This window comes from Haliotis rufescens, unplaced genomic scaffold (genome assembly GCF_023055435.1).
Source record: "Haliotis rufescens isolate VD_foot unplaced genomic scaffold, xgHalRufe1.0.p SCAF_1, whole genome shotgun sequence".
NCBI lineage: Eukaryota > Metazoa > Mollusca > Gastropoda > Lepetellida > Haliotidae > Haliotis > Haliotis rufescens.
Window position 1 is genome coordinate 63,777,096 of NW_025963779.1, and position 18,295 is coordinate 63,795,390.

Genomic DNA, 18,295 nt, shown 5'->3' on the forward strand with positions numbered 1-18,295 from the left:
AGATCAAGCAATCAATATAGAGCATACATTAATCTACTCACGTATGACATCAAGATCAAATTTCAGCACCTGAAGCTGAAGTGGCCAGTTTACCTTGTTTTGACTTTGCCAATCCGAGCGGAAATTCCGATTCAAATACATAAAAAAACAGATCCGCAAGAAGGGAAACAAAATTGGTGAAATCGTAATGTCAGTAAAATTATCTGAGTGTAATTAAGAAAGTTTCCATAACTCTTGAGCACCACCGGATATGATAACGATCAGATGTATCTGGACAGTGATAAGGTGGTCTGAAGTTCTCTTTCTATTGCTAATGTATCATGGTGGCCTACACCTTGCTTAACTAATTTGGGGCCAATACTTTTCTCTGAATAAAACCAGATTTATATGCATAGTTGTCTGTTACATCGCCCAGTTTACATCTTGGGGCAAGCTGTAACTGCTTATCCCTACAGCTTGGCGGATAGACGGGAATGATAATTGCATTGGAATCAAATGTTATGCAGCCACTTGACAAATCAGGCCGATCGCATTGTTGATGGTTGTGTTGTGCTGCTTCATGGCGGAAAATTAGGTTCGTTTATGTGTACTAGTTTATAATTTATATGTTTCAAGAGGATGATATAAACTGAGGAGCAAAAGAAACAATATGTCTCTCAGTTGATTTCATCATATGAGGGCGGTCGGGAAGCCTAGTGGTTAAAGCGTTCGCCCGTCACGCCGAAGACCCGGGTTCGATTCCCGACATTGGTACAACGTGTGAAGCCCATTTCTGGTGTCCCCTGCCGTGATATTGCTGGAATATTGCCAAAAGCGGCGTAAAACAATACTCACTCACTCATCATGATTGGTATTTAAAAAATCTTTAGTTAGCGATCAACCGTTTGGTGGAATAGATGGAATTATGATCATAGATTTGCTAAGTATTTTATGATATTTATGCTAGATATAAAACAACAACTTTGGTTTATTTTTACAGTATTCGCACAATAAGTAGGATTAAACTGATACATTAAGTAACCATTACAATTAACTTTATTTGATGATTATATATCAAAGTTTGCTAAATTATAGAAAAATGTTTAAGTCACAAGTAGCAAGGCTACTCATGCTCAACATGCTGGGCACACTATAACTGGACAGAGGACCTTTCCTTCGCCCACCAGTAACAGCAGCCATTTTACTCGTTGTGGGGTCTGGCTTGGCACGAATGGTTGGGGAACCGCAGGGTGCTGAGTGATGGTACAGACGGATGAACTGCAAACCCATATTCACCAAAGTACGATGGATATCATAGAAATCTTTGAAAATCAATACATTGTTTCGACATAAATATACATTGCAAGCATTGTACGAGTTATTTGAAAATATTTGAACACAAAACTTCCCCAGCCACATATTACTGTTTACCAACCGTTGCAGGAATGAGACATATAAATAGACATAATCAGAATTTAGAACAGTTCTGTCAATGTCCAATTACATAACACCTAATCTTGGTATACATGTACTTTCTTTTCAAGCGACTCAGTTATTTACATATTGTTTAGCATAACGCGAACCAATGGAGTGCAAATTATCAGTTTATTATATCAGTCATATAAATTCAAGATTAAAACACTCAATACAATAAAACAGATTGACTTCAATATGTTTTTGCGCATATGAAGGGCACCTGGGCCCAAAATCCAGTTAAGATATAAAAGAGGCATAGAGTGGGTCTAATATAGTGGTTGCAAAGTTAAATTCATCCTGAAACATCACATTCCTTAATACATTTGTTATTTCATTAAAATGGGACACGACAGATACGGGTGGATACAATACCCACCTTATCATGTCAGCTCAAGGTAGGTTTGATATAAAAAAATAATTATTCGGTAGGTTTGTAAACATTCGAAGTTAAAATTGCTGTAGTGGGAAATATTTACGTACACGACAATCAAGGTGTTCTCGTCTCCTTGCTTTTGTACAATCATCTATTTATATCCGTATGAATCAATTAATAGTTACAGTTGAATAATAATGTAAATTGGTGAAATTTTTTATGAATTTCAATATGTTTTGGTTTATGATACGCAAAAGGGAGGCCATATATTGTTTTGTGTGGAAGTATTGTCATCTCACGAATACCAACCATTTACAGTATGCAGTTTACATTAGAAAATGCGTCAAAACTTACAATCTCTTCTGCAATGTATCACCTATACAGCGACGGCATTAGTTATGTGATTTGTCACAGACATGCATAGAAGTTGCTATCCTCATAATACGGTTTTATACTTTTTTTACTGGGTATGGATCAATGGTAATTTGTTAAGTTTAGCGGTCGCTGTCCATTCTTTGAGTTCTCATCCCTGAAGTTAAATATGCTTCATACCCGATATAACGCCTCCACATACTATTGGGCCACTCACTGAACGTTATTGATAAGGAGCTTCGGAAAGAATACCGGTCTCATTTCCAATCGAAGATGGCAACGCAGGAGGAAAGGAACCGGGACAGGCAGGACAAGACAAAAGCTGTTATATGTTTTGATTTGGAAAAGGTGTTGAGTTGTCCACAGGCAAATATTTCAACTTTCTTTTATCGACGAAACTTTAGCATTTACAACCTTACAGCCCATTGTTCTCTGGATTCACAAGGATAGTGTGCTGTATGGAATGAAACCCAAGCAGGAAGAAGTGCCAATGAAATTGCCAGTGCACTCATTTTAATCTTTCAGAAAGTAGTAGAAAAGCCCAATCCAGATCACATCATACTTTGGTCACACTCATGCGCGGCACAAAACCGGAATTCAGGAATGTCATTTGCTGTAAAGGATTTCATGATGAAAGAACAAATTTCTGCGTTTGGGCGATCGGTTTTATTGTCATCTTCTTTGTTTTTTAATCATCAAAATTCATTTTTCCGGACAAAGTAATGTTAGTTTTTTAAAACTTTTTAAACATGTACACTGTACACTTTATCTTTGGGCGACACCAAAAATATGTTCTTTATTTTCTTATAAATTAGAAGGTTTGGTCATTTGTTTATAGTTATGTATCAACTTTGACCGTGTATGACTGCAAAATAAAAGTGTGGTTATGTATGCTTGTAATATATGGTAATGTCGCCCAAAGGTAGCAATATACCATAGTGTTGACCAACGGTAGCCTTTGCCATGTGACGAACATTAGCCATGATAGAGGGTATTCATTCAACTTGAAGACCTAATATCTAACATACCGATTCAACAGCGAGCAAATAAAGAAAAAATTAAGAGGCATACTACTCAAAAAGAATCGTTGTTCCATGAAGAGAATCAGACGCAATCACTAAACGTAATTGAAGCGATAAATTCCAATGAACTTAACAACCAACACATTGATAGAAATACCGAGAGCGTGCGCGTCAACACTCAGGTGTTATCATTGATGGGGACTGTGTTTAGCTTCAGCTTAATTGGCGGAGTGCTGTTTGAGGACACGATGTTTACAGGCGACGACAACGAAGACGCTGAACAAGCAGGCCATGACATAAGCTTGTTTGGCTCTCTTCTAATTATGAATTTCAACAAATCTATCACAAAACTGCAAACGAGTGACTTCAAATTTAACGTCACATAGGCACTATTTCACTGTGTCTGGGGCCCCCAGATTCAGTGAAGAAATATCTGAAGTATTGAGTGGGTCTAATGTAGTGGTTGCAAAGTCACACTTGTACTAAAACATCGCATTCCTGAATTCACTTGATTTTTTTTAAATGGGACACAATAGATTCGGGTGTAATACACAGCCACCTTACCCTCAAAGAACAACATACTATTGTAGTGATCTGCGGATCACTGGTTTAAACATTTGTGTTACCTCCTTCTCAAATGTACTAAGCAGTCACAATAGTCACAAGAAGGAAGAATATTACTTGTTAAGGATACGTTACCTTATCTCTGTAATTCGTGTATACATAGTATATTTTCACTGAAAGGTTTCCCTAAACATGTCTGGCGCATATCATTTACTGTTTAGAACTATGTGCTTTCCATCCTACATGTCAGCACAAGGTAGGTTTGATATGATTAATCGTTATTCGGTAGGTTTGTAAAACTTCAAAGTTTTAAATTACTGGGAAATAATAATGTTCAAGACAATCAATCTGTTCTATATGATCATATCCTGAAACAATGTGAAAGATGGTGCCTCTCCTTGCTTTTGCACATTTATTTATATTAGTATGAATTAATCAATAGTTCCAGTTGGATAGTAATGTACATTGGTGAAATTATTTATAAATTTCAATATGTTTTTGTTAAAGATACGCAAAAGGTGGGCCATATTTCTTTTGTGCGGAAGTATTGCCACTCGGAATGCATTAAAAGTGGATTAGATTTAGGCTCAACTCGTGGGCACAAAGTGAAGTTCATTCATAGACTGTTATATAAGGGTAACTCTTTTTTCAGGGCATTATCATTTGCAGAAGCCCGAGGTCTTCTGCAAATGATAATGCCCTGAAAAATAGCGTTACCGTTATTATAGCTAAAAATGGATTTTGCTATAAGATAAAAAGAAACAACAATATCGGTTTGGAAACATTAACTGCAATCAACACGAATGTCACTGACCCACTTTTACAAGTATGGAAACGTCAGACAACAAACCAGATGACGTCACTACATGAACGTCACCTATCCCTATCCTATGACGTCACCTAACAACGGGCGTGATAATGGCCCGTTGTCAAGCAATATAAGGGCATTATCAAGCTCATTTTTGATAACATGCGGGCGGTTTAATGATATCTCTGTTCATTTCAGCTATAATATGTGCTAAACGCCTGACACCAATTATAACAACAACATGCCAGGGAGACTTTACATTTGTAAGGCATGTTGTTTAGAAAGTCCTCTCGTCAGCGTCGCCGTATAGGGTCTAGCGTTGCTGTCTTGGAAGAGTATACCCTCTGGCTATTGAAGAAAAGCCAATAGAACGGGTACAAAACGTCATCTCGATAACTAAGTGCATAAACATCGCCTCGAATGATAACCAACTCAGTTTTCAAGTTTCTCCCCAGACCATGACAACACCTTCTCTGTACGCAAGCTCCAACGTTCATACAATTTGGACCTCGCTTTGTGAATGTTCCAACTCCAGTGAAAGCACATAAAGTGAATGTCAATTAAAAAATCTTGTTATTTACATTTTGGATGTTTTGGGACCACTAAATGTGAAGTGAGGGACTCTTCAACGAAGTTTTCGTATGATATGTGTCAATACTTTACAGTTTATTCTTTCATAAACACTTCGGAAACAGTATCACAAAATACGCTTCGGAATATCCAACGTAAGTCTAGATATCTGTCCACATATTCTAAACTGACTTCATTTTGCCACGCTGAACTTTTACATGAAAACAAATTGAAAGTAGAGAAAGCAGTCGGGTACTCGCTCGTTGAGACACCAATCATCTGTAGTCGTTCATTGCAAATAGACGGACGGACAGACAGACAGAGAAACAATATATATTTAGTAACAGTCCACAGCCCAGATTACATATACTCTGCATGATAATAAAGATTACAAAACACATTTCCATAATCATAAGATATATTGTATTTTGAGTCCATTTGGGCGATTCCGATTATTTCATAAGCATGTGTTTTTGAATCACTATCACATAGTGTTCACGAAAGCTGAGAGTATCCTGCCCCGCAGGTTGCACCCGTAACAAACTCATGCAAGTCAATTAATCACCTGACAAAACACGGTAATATATTGAAAAGGTAACAAAAAGAGAGAGTTGGTGTCTGACCATTATTGAACGATATTCGATCATCGATATACCTGAAACCGAAGTCAAACCTCTTGGTCAAATTCCCTGGTTTTAATTTTGTCAACCCGATCAGAAACTGGAGTAAAGCATACAACAATTTATTCTTGAAAAAAATAAGTATGTAGGTGTTCGTAATGTGTAGACTTTAGAACACACCCATAGTACATGTATGAGGGACACTTTATTACCATATGTTTTACAATGTTATATGGCGAGAAGTACTTCTTCTTTTAGTGACTTATTGGTGACCTATAAACATATCATGGTATTGATCTTCAATATATTTGCAGATTTTGGATTTTGTGAGGACTGTAACTGTGACTTCCAAGCTCGACATTTAAACGGAAATTATTACATATAAACCTTGAGATTTATATCTTAATTTAATGTGGAAAGTCACTTTTAAATAACTACCTTTGTTCAAGAAATATTTGAACTGAACATAATAGTTACATTTCGAAGATGATTGAAAACAAATTCCAGGTGGAGATTGTCAGATGGTCTTTACAGAATTTAATAAGTTGATATAGTCGATTTCTTGTTGTATCGAGTCCAGTCCAAAACCTCAACTGAACGAAACTTGTTAAATTGATGAAGCCCAACACTGCAAACACGAAAACGTCGTTTTTTTCCGTATATGGTCATTGGACGGAAAAACGACTAAAAATTCATTAAAATTGATTAATTGGTCAGCGTCTAGAAAGTGTCCAGAAAAGGGTCGAGTTTTTCAAGCGTAAAATGGACGGAAAAACGATGCTTTTTGCTCCGCCTTGTACAACTGTTAACGGCCAATCAGATGGCGCTGGTCCCCCGACGCACGTGATATCCAAGGCTTCCTTTCGGAAGCTTTAGGTTTCGTATTTCTGGCATGCCTTGCTCTAGTATCTGTCGCGCGCAGTGCAGCGAGATTTGCTGATAAGCTAGTTTTAGGATATGTAACATGTTAATGGAATTCAGACACGCGCCAAGAAGTCAAACCAAACAATGTTACTAAGTTTATTGTGGTAACGGCTATGTACAGTTACCCTATCGGATAATGGGTTGTGTTTCATTTGGTTATAACAATAACTAATTTTTTAATGTGAAGTTTACAAGATATACGACTTGGACGCGAGGTCGGTCACATGACGTTCTTCACGTGACTGTATTCTTGAAAAGGCGCAAACACTGACTACTTCCACATTCCTGGGGAAAACCCTTGGAATTTCCTGGTACGAATTCATACAGAAGCGTGGTTGCAACCCAATTTAAGGATACCCTCGCTACAACCCATCCCAGAGAGAAAAAACACGAAAAAAAAATCCAAACTGTCGCAGTGACAATTTACAGAAATCTATGAATTTACCTTAGTATCTATTTGACACATCTTCACAATCACCTTTCAATGATCGGCCAATTGATCAGTGATGCCAAAGGCTTGAAATAGCCACAGGTTAATTAACAACTTCGAAAATATCTCCCGTCACGTTTATCGTGTCGGCCATTTTGACGTATTGTACTTGATGTAAATGTATTACGGCGCTCTGTCATTGTAATTGACTTACTGAGGTAATTCTGTAAAAGATCTTCTCATCTAATGAGGATATTGTTTGGAATATATTTCTTGTAAACATACTAAAACATATGTTCCTCGCTTTGGGGGGAACTATTTTATTCCGGGGTGGCCCATTAAATCTAGTAGTAAGTCAAGGCACCATGCGTGATCTGTTATTTTATGTGTTTAAATTACGATTTGGGGCGTTAATAAAATACACTGACGCAAGTATATTCTATTCAAATCAATTGGATAATTGAATATGCTTTCTTTTACATATTACATAACATCACTGCACAAAATATGAACAGTTGCAGTAACACACTACGGTAATCGCATTAAACATCTTTTTTAACTGTACAGTATTTCAGTATTTCAGTTATATCATGGTGTATCAGACTGATGTGGGATAAAAATCCGAAGTGGTTCAGGTCATCCAATGGGTGTTCGGGAAAAGGTGAGCGTATCCTGCCACACAAGTGGCACCCGTCACAAACACATGCAAGGACAAGTCAAATGTTCACCTGAACAAAACACGGAAACACACAGTGATGCCCGTCCTCACTTTTACCGAGCATGTAAATTATTTTGTCCGTCAAAAACATGGACGAGTATAAACAATATCTTCATTCACGTAATACATGTCATACATTTGACAAAATGTGTATTGACTCGGAGCTTTATTGTTAATCACAGCGTATGCAGTTGAACTCATGACCCGCCCCATTATTGATAACCCTTCTTGAAGATCTATGCAACACTCTATCTTTTAACTGGCATGTCAGACTTCTATTTCATAACTCAGTTTTATTTGCACAGGTTACTATGGAAGGGACATTGTCTCGTTGTCGCATTGTCGCATTGACGCCTTTACAAAAACAAGCAAAACGTGTCAAAATTAACAAAAGCGCGACAATTGGCCATTTGTCGCATTGTCGCGTGTTCGCATTGTTGCTCTTTGATAATCCTTTTCTTTATTTTACAAAAGGGCGACGATGCCGTAACGCGACATTTTCAAGGTCAAAATATGTCTCGTTGTCGCATTGTCGCCCCATCCCAAATGTGTATAAAAGGCGTAAAGTTCAGTAATTGTTACAGTTAGGAAGTTCAACCTGATAAATGAACGTCTTGAAATGAAAACACAAGTCCGTCTGCGAGTCCATAACGTTTTATTGTGAGCTCTTCTCTAAAAGTGTTTAGTGTTCAACTCCCAGTTCCAAACACGTAGTACCTCCTCAATAATCCACATACATCCAGTGCAGTGGTCTTCCGGAAGATCTTACTCTTGACCGTATTAGACAACTGACGAGTGCACGCCTGACCTGTGACCTCGTTGCAACCCTCGTGATGTGTTTGCCGAAGGGAGAGGTGTAGGAAGTGTGTGCTCCAGCCCAGCGCAGAGCTCGCGACACACGACATACTGAATGTTGTATACAGTATATTGCAGTTGATATACTGTATACTGCATGTGATACTTATTTGCGGAAATTTCAAGATTCAAGATTCAATTTGCATATATTTCATATACAACAGACCGCCGTCATATATCACTGGAATACTGCTGAGAGCGGGGTTAAAACAAACTGTTTTCACAATGGAGCGCTGCAGTCATTTAAAATAGAACCGTATACATATGTACATGTAGTACCAACTCACTCTATTCGTTTCGAATATTCAGCAGAAAATATATTATTAACCAGGTCTTTGGGAAAAGATATCAGATTTTTATAAGCAGCCACATGGGGATGATAAAGGACCCCTCGCTGATTAGGTTCTTGTTTACTTAAGAGCAGAGTTGGCCATGTTAGATGATATAACCAAAATCCGGGAGCTCCGGCGGGGGTCAAGCTGGTCTTGTTAGTGTATGGTATGAGCTGTGACGTTGACCCAAGAGAATAAAGTAAAACATGAGACCAACTCAAGTCTATAATGATTGGGAAAGTCTAGATTTCCACAGCTCTAGCCTGAAATTAAGAATTGTTCTATGCTCCATTTTAATTGTATTGTTTTCATTTTGTAGACATGGATGGACCAACCAGGAAAGAAATTGATGGAATATTAATATCACATGTTACAACTGATCCAGTTAAATTCATCACACAATAATAAATTAGTATTTGACATTACGGCATTTGATTATTAGGGCATGATCATGTACATGTTCACTGTAGTAATGTACACACCAGTCAACTTGATTATAATTTTTATCAAAGTGTAGCGCGGCATCAACGATTACTTTATGATATCCTCACTTGTCATCGATGTATTGACATCGAACAATGGACGGCAATTCGAAATTCTTATAAATAGCTTCAATAGGGACAGCGCCGGTGTCAGTACAATTTTCCTAGTTAAAATAAGTATCTACAAAATATAATCTGAAGCAGACAAGAACAATATTTTTTTATTAATGCTTACTTTCATGGATAGAATTAAGGCAATCTAGGCTTGCCAAATCGTTCTAGACTTGAGCTGGATTCCTTTTAGATTTATTCTGTATGGTCTGGGAGACGAACGGGCGTCAGTATCGCATGGAGAACTGGGGCAGCCTTAATCAGTGTAATCGGATATGTTGTGGAGTTTCGGTTTTGGGCTGTTTGCTGAATATATAGAATTGCGAGTTATGTATACTCTGTATTCTTTCGTCATGGTAGCATATATATTTTCTATGTTGCTTTTTGAATTATCCACAAATAATAAGAACTACAATGTAAACCTCTCTCTGGAGATATACAATAATACTACTGAAGGGCATATCTGAAAAATGGGACTTCTCGACAAATATTTCTTTCTTAAATACTACCCGTTACAGGCATTCTGATCATTATATCATACTTTGTACAGTTTAAAAGTCAAATAATGGCAAATTGTGTATCTTTCTACATTTTGAATTAATTATATTTTCTGAAATAAAACCTTAGCATCAGATAGTGAAAAACACGAATATGATCTATACTATGATAAATGAATTATCAATTTCGTATTATGAATTAGATAAACAGAAATATGATAGTAAAACAAATTATTTTAATATATTCTTGTGAGTAGGTAACGAGAGATCTAGGCAACTCACTAACGTAGCCATTTATGAAAAATGAAATATTAAAAGTTTAGGGGTTTGAACATGCACACTGAATGACAGGGAAGAAAGCAACGTACGCAATAATTAAATTATGAATCAAATTATGTTATAAATATAACAGAATATTTAGAAAATATAAGTTTAATTTCTCTTTGTTGGAAGGTGTTTAATAATTATATAGATTTTGTTTGATTGTTTGTTGTTTAACGCCGCACTCAGCAATATACCAGCTATATGACGGTGGTTCGTAAATAATCCAGTCTGGACCAAACAATTTAGTTATTATCATCAAGAGCACCGATCTACGCATTTGGGATACGATGACATGCATCAACCAAGTCAGCGAGCCAAGTCGCCTTCGTACAAGCATGGGTTGTTGAATGCCTATTCTAACCCGGATCTTCACGGGTATTTTTTTAAATAATAAGGTACAATGAAATTCTGTATATGTCCATAATAAGTGTGTATAAGTAGATGGATAATATGTCCATACACGCCAAGTAAATGGTATATGCATTAATTTAAATGCAAATGATTCAATGATGAGTTCTTTCACAAGTCCATATTTCAAGACATGTATTTGATATTCATAATAACTCCACAAAAGCTACACAATGGCAACAAAACGGTACCAGCATCACAGATACCAATAATACATGAGATACATATAATTACTATAAAGTTAAAACATGTATCTAAATAGAAAATTAGAAGGATACACTTCCGACATTTTTCGTATTTTGTTTTCGTTTGGAGAGAGAAGTTGTGATTGGTATCTGATGGGTGCAAACGGGTGTTCCCTTCCGCCCAGGCCTTGCGGCAGTGCTATAGCCCAAAATGAAACAAGCCTTGTTCAACAGGTTCAGACTGAAATTTCCATCCCACTTGGGCTCCTTTTAAATTTAAATTATAGTTTCTCGTGTCGATATGTGTCAGAAGAAATGAAATATTACAGCACTGGTGAATAGGTTATATGCGCATGTCAGCGTCGATCCTATAATATCCTTTTATGCAAAATACATATATACTGATGAATTAAGGTAGTAATACTACGCAAATATATGTCCAGATGCATACATCAGTATCATCTCGTGATCTTAATTCGTGCTTTGAGCCCTTTTTCTACCGGAGATTCTGGGGTGTTACATCACACCAGAAAGCCAGGTCCAAATTCAAGTCATAATTTCATGGTCCGTCTTGTATGTTGGAAACCAATATCGCAATATGGCTAAATATTGCTGAACGTGGTATTAACCCGATTACTCACATAATTATTCCACTTTCTACAGTCATCTACGAACACTATCTTTAAGGAGGTATATCTGTATCATCCAAATGTCCATACATATATGTCCACATTTATATGTATAAAGCAAGTCGTCCTGCACTCTTCCTTAAAAGATAAATGTTAAGTATTTCCTCTGTATAGATTTATATAATGTAATATCGTTTTAATGTAATGCTGATGCAGTAAACGTACCACAGACCTAATGCTAGAATAACATCTAATTTCTGAAATGAACATATTTTACAGAAAAAAACAGTTGTTTAAACAATAGTTATAAAATATAAGAACAAGGAGCCAAGAGCCAAATGTTGGACATATTTGTTTCGGGGTCTTATGGCAGACAAACCTGATGCCTTTAAGTATAAAGATAAGTAAGTATAGATGTTGTACATATTCAAATATGTTCGTGATTAACCAAACCTTGAAAAATATTGAAAGATGAGTGGTAACTATTTATGCCATTATTTCAAATTAGAATGAGAGCACATCAGGAAAGCATGGTACTTTAATATACGTATCTTGTTAACCCGATATTCTCTTTTAAGTAAGAGCAGCATGTATATCGAGAGTACAGGTTTGGTGCGTGACTTATCACACAGTACTTTCAGAAAGTGCGCATATTCTGTTTATCGGCAATAAATAACATAATACGATTCATACGGGTAAATACGATTTACTTCGGAACTTGTATAGATTATTTAAGGTTAGGGGGAAATGTATGTAATTAACAGAACTTTGGCCGGGTTTGAAGGATTTGGGTCCTGGCTTGGGCTTTGTGTTGGACGTGTAGACGGCATTTCAAGGTTTGACGTATCAATGATAAAAATGATGTCAGATGCAATTCTCTGCCTTTTCGGGTGATAAATTGGCTTGCCTTTGGATGTGTTTGTGGCGGGTGCCACTAGTGGATCGGAATGAGCTCGCGTTTTTGCGAGCATCCAATGTCATCATTTATTATGATGAATCATGAAACATGCTCCTGATGTTGTCGCAATGGTGCAGTTGGCGCTACTTTTGGCAAGGGTTTCTCATGATAATGGAAATGCTTATGTTGCTTTTGTTGACCGATACACATGAAAAGATATAATGTTAGTGTATATGGTCATGTAATTAAGAAACAAACGACGAGTGGGAGTTGTTTATTGTACGATAAACAACGCCAGAGACATGTTTATTTCTATATGAGATATCAACATTACGTACAGCCTCTTTGAGGGTGTTAAATTAGGAAAAAATACACGCTTTACAATATTTACCCGTACTTAAATAATGATGATTCCTTGAATAGAATCCGACAGCGGCCATGCTAGATAAATCCATTTTAGGATTTGAGTTTGGTCCCGCATATTCTCACAATTTTCTCGTCAATCATCTGTACCTTTTCTCCCAATACCAATTGTCATATCACTCTCACTTTCGGATTCTCCAGCAACATCGCGTAGCTATCTTATATCATCAAATGCCTACTTCTAATTGCTTTATCATGACGTATCCGTGTCATGTAGCAATAACATACACAAATATCGTTGACTTCGACGTTGAATAGTGTCATGAAATATGATTATCCTCTTGTTGGCAATATTTCTGGTTGATAAATCTAACATATCCTTACTTTAAGAATAGCGGCTATACATTATTATATCCCTTATCAGGTCTCTGTAACATTTGCAAAATGATACAAATATAAAAATACAACTGAACCTAAATCTAATGTTTTAATATCCTTACGTTGCTGAGTGCAGCATTAAACAACAAACAAGTAGTGAAGTAGTCCTCCACACTATACATTCAGTGAAGAAGCCCATGAACATATGAACTATGTAACATACATTCATGGAAATTAGATGAACAGTTGAAGTTAGCAAATGATATTATTCGGTCGAACGTCTATCAGCCATCTATTCTATTCATGAAGAACATTTCACGTGGGACCAACAGAGGGAATTATGACTATCGACTTGCTAATTATCTTTTTTATATTCATGCCAGCTCAAACGATCTATTGGCTTGATTTATTGATATGGTATCCACAAAATAAGTAGGATCCGATTTTGTCCGTTTTTGTTGAAATAAAACTGAATTATATTTGCTGTTTACATATCAAAGTTTGCCAAATTGTTACAAAATGTTTGCCCACAGCAAGGCTACGTATCCCCAACATATTGTACTAGGCACAGTATCACTGGACTGAGGGAGGGCGGTATTCCTCCTTGTGGGTCACCTGCTTGGCAATATGGGACGGGAAATCTGCAGGGGGTGAGGGCAGTTAAGTTGATGGTACAGACAGATAAGAGAGATCATTTTACAAATGTGAAACCTCAGTCCACAAAGGAAGAGGCGAAAGCTGAAAGTTCGTGAGGTTTACAGAACAAAGGCAGTTATTTCTAGTTTCTTACTGACTCTCGAAGATACATTTAATAAAACAATTAATGCGTGTGTGTGTGTGTGTGTGTGTGTGTGTGTGTGTGTGTGTGTGTGTGTGTGTGTGTGTGTGTGTGTGTGTGTGAATTGTACACCATAAAAATGGCTACGTATGTAGTTGGGGTAGATATGTTAAAAGCCCGGCCAGTATGACCTTTGAGTCACTACAGTTTCAGTCATTAAAATGCGTAAAACAGTATTTGAGTGAAAGAAAACACTATAAGTGAGTGAAACAAAAGATTCACATTCTTCTTTCCCCACCATTATGTCCACGTCAGCCAGCATGGATCCATGCGCATGCTTTCATACATAATCCATCCTCCCACCATTCCCCAACATCCATCGAACTATAACTATATCCGCCCTCATGTATCGGTATTCGTGCTTTCATACATACATACACCCCCCTACCATTCCCCTACATCCATCGCAGTATAACTATGACTATAACCGCCTTCGTGCATCCGCACTTATGTTCACGTTGCATTGCATATGCATCGAATTACACGTTTAAAATATCGTAAATATTTTACATCATGTACATATTATATATCAGCAAACATAGAGTATTATAACGCAATAGATTTCATCCGTCAAAACATCACAGAAAGAGGGGCAGCCTGGAATTTTACAATGGCATCTGAATGCACTAAGACGTTCAACTGGTCAGGAGGTGAGAGTTGCGGAAGATTACGGTAAACTTCAGTTACAGATCTCCATTACGAATATCGAAGTATGAATAAAGATCACAGCTTGCTATGTCGTGTACTTCATTCCTGCAGAATTAGCAATGTCCTTAGCTCTAAATTGTATGTCTAAATGCTTATGTAGACAAGGACCCAAATGTATATAGGCATGACCATATTATATTCTACGCAAATATCACCACATTTAAAAAGAAAGCTAGATTGAGTCTTTGAAGGGCATTAAGAACTGATACACACAAGGAAAAATATTTATGGATGTCAACGGAGGAACACTGCGTTTCGGAATATATACTTTCTCCTTCATCAGGTGAATATTATTAAATGCTAAGAGGCAGAGAACATATATTTGTACCTGTAAGAACAACAAAAGTAAAAAGATAGCAAAGAAGGGAACGCAACAAGGGAAGCCTACAGATAACTGGCGCTGATTTACCCGCCTCCCGTTTGCCCATTGTCCATTTCCCATTACCAATCATTCATAAGTTAAGTTTTGGCTTTAATTTGTCCATTGATAATCAACCATCAACGTCTATTATCTCCACCCTAAAAATATGTAGTGTACTGAGAAAGTGGTATCCAAATATAATGTGTGTTACTGTTGACAACTTTCTTAAAGGCATTGTTGGTTCAAAGCTTTCGGCCATAGAAGCCGTGCCATTTTTCTCTTGTCAGAGGAGAACACAAAGTATACGTCATCTGGACTAACATTTTTGGTTCGGTGGCTGGGTTAGATCGCCAACTTTGTGTTCTGGCGATTGGGTGCCTCACTCACAGTGTGGGTTCAAATCCCGGACGGGACTCAACCCAAGAAAGTACGAGAATCTGTACTTTACTCCGAAAGTGTTATCCCATTTATAACATTTGTTGTCAAGAAAGCACAATAAATGTATATTCGGCTTTGGATAGGTAATGATATCACAGACATATACGGATATTGATGATGACTTGGAGGAGCTTCGTAGCGCACGTCTTCTCAATTCAGGGATTGGTAAATCCAAATATGTGTGTGCGCGTGCGTGCGTGCGTGCGTAAATGTGGGCCTGTTGGATGTTACATAAAACATTCGTCTTGAGCGTGATGGTAGTTCGAGTTGGATAAGCATGTTAACTATATGATCTTCTTTAGGCAGAGAATGCCGCGCATGAATGTATTGATTCCTAGGTACATGGGGCCTTTTCGTCCCCAGGAATACCCACAGTGGAGACTTCAATGGGTATAGGGTGTACACAATATGCTGCCTGGTAGATTGTGTGTCATCAGACCGGACAACGTTGGTCTTTGACTGATTGTGGCGTAAAACACACTTATTCATTTACTTATATCGGAAATTGAATGTTCATCTTAATTGTTATTGTTGAACATGTAATATATTTTTAAAGAATAAAACAGTGACATAATAACTACAACTTTATGTGAGTGCGAGTAGCTTTTTTGGAATGAGATGAATAAGTCTTATAAAGTTGTAAGCTTCTTCACAACCGTGTAACTATGAATTGACTTTATTGGGTAATCAAAAAAGAGAAAGGACCTAAAATAGCCAAATTTCATACGATTTCACTTGTCCACCATCTTGGATGCAAGGCGAAAACATTTCAGCGCGTTTGAAGCCACTGAGAATGCCCCCTGCAGAGTTGGACGAACATTCTGCGGTGGCGCGGCTGAGTTGACTAGAGGCTATCAGCAGTATTTACTGTCCAGGTTATTTAGGTCCGTTGTTTGTGTGTGTGTGTGCGTGTGTGTGTGTACGTGTTTGCGTGCGTGCGTGCGTGCGTGTGTGGGGTGGGGGCGTGGGGGTGAGATGGGGGGGGTAGATGATAGATTTAGCAACAAGTAAGGTCATCTTGAGTGGGAGGGTATTCGCAGATGGATTAGCATATGAACTATGGTTCTCATTAGGCAGAAAATGAGGATCCACGATGTTCGACCTGGTAGAAGTGTGTTATCAAACCTCACAGCATTGTTTTTTTGACTGACTGTAGCGTCAAAACAAACTCAATCATTTACTTGAACTGAATGTTCATCTTAATTGTTATGGATAGTCACGGAGCCATGATCCAGAAAACAGGGTGTCATTAGATAGAAATAAACTAAGTAATAATAGGATTACCAGAAAAACGGGGTTTTACACACAAGCCAATAAACTTCGCTCATTAACACCAGATTAAGTCAGTACAAGATTGAAAACTGCCCCATAATTATGTATGACATGCTTTTCGGGTATTGCTACATTCATATGTGAAAACACAGTTATTAAAATGAAGAGCAAAACTGATGAAAGTTACCAATAAACGTGTATAAGTGTTATATCGTCACTGCAAAAATAATGATTGTTTGTCTTTAGTACTAACATTCAAATACGTTATATCTGTATTAGCGATATTGTCTTCGTTCCCCCGTGATTCAATCGTTAGCCGTACTATCTCGTAGTATAATAAATTGAATTTCTGAAGACATCACGATACAGTTTTTACGATGCATCACGTCTGCACTAGCGCTTGATAACAGCCTTGTGTTTGGGTGTTTCTGTGGTTTAAATTGCTGCTCTTGATATTGTTGATTAAACTTTGATACTATAAACAATATAATGTTATGTGAGAGGTTGACTTTAGAACGGTAACATACTAATAGTATATAGGATGACATAAACAGAACAATGAGAAGTTCGTCCAGATTAGTGTATAGGCAACATTTAATAATTAAAATAATTACATTCAACAACTCCCCTTTTAAGTCCATTTTCCTGACTTATAAGTAAATGCAAGAACAATCGGCCGGAATACATTGTATAGTTCTTGTCCACTTCTATATGACTATACAGCATACAATAAGCTATCGGGTCCCGTTCGGTTTGGGTGGCAGCCTAGATAGCCATAGAATAGTTTCATCTTGGAATCTCCCATATCACTGGGGATCCTCTTCAATTTAAATGGAGTTAACTTGTTACGATTCCGAACCTTCACGTGACTGTGTTTATGAATCATTGTCAAATAGTGGTGACATTAAATCTAGGAAACAATACGCGAAATCGCGCATGCACAGAACGGAAATTTGGTCAAGGCATTAAGTAATCAGCATGCGCAGAACGATTGATTTAAGTACTTCCGCTTAGCGCTTCGAGTGCAGCGTCAAACGCGGGCCTGTAATCTAACACGCGAGGACTGACCAATGAAATCTGAGAAGTAGAAATGCCGGTAGACGCTGTTGCTTGATTGACAATGTCAATCAAGAAAGGGAGGAGCTTAACGGTATCGTTCTCTCCCAGTAAATTCCGATGTCAAATAACGACGTTATTTGGACGGAAAAACGATGGTTTGAAAACGTCCAAATAACGTCGTTTTTCCGTCCAATGACCATATACGGAAAAAAACGACGTTTTCGTGTTTGCAGTGCCCAAGTGACGAAAATGGATAGAGCTGCATAAATGGATTTTACCATGTCTGTAGAAGATCAATGCA

The 18,295-nt window shown here is 37.5% G+C and overlaps 1 protein-coding gene across 1 annotated transcript in view; it reads left to right on the forward strand.

The window, feature by feature from the left end:
- Positions 1–18,295, forward strand: part of LOC124142445 (multiple epidermal growth factor-like domains protein 10) — an 81,875-nt gene that overhangs the window by 37,896 nt on the left and 25,684 nt on the right. The gene's annotated exons all lie outside the window — the stretch shown is intronic.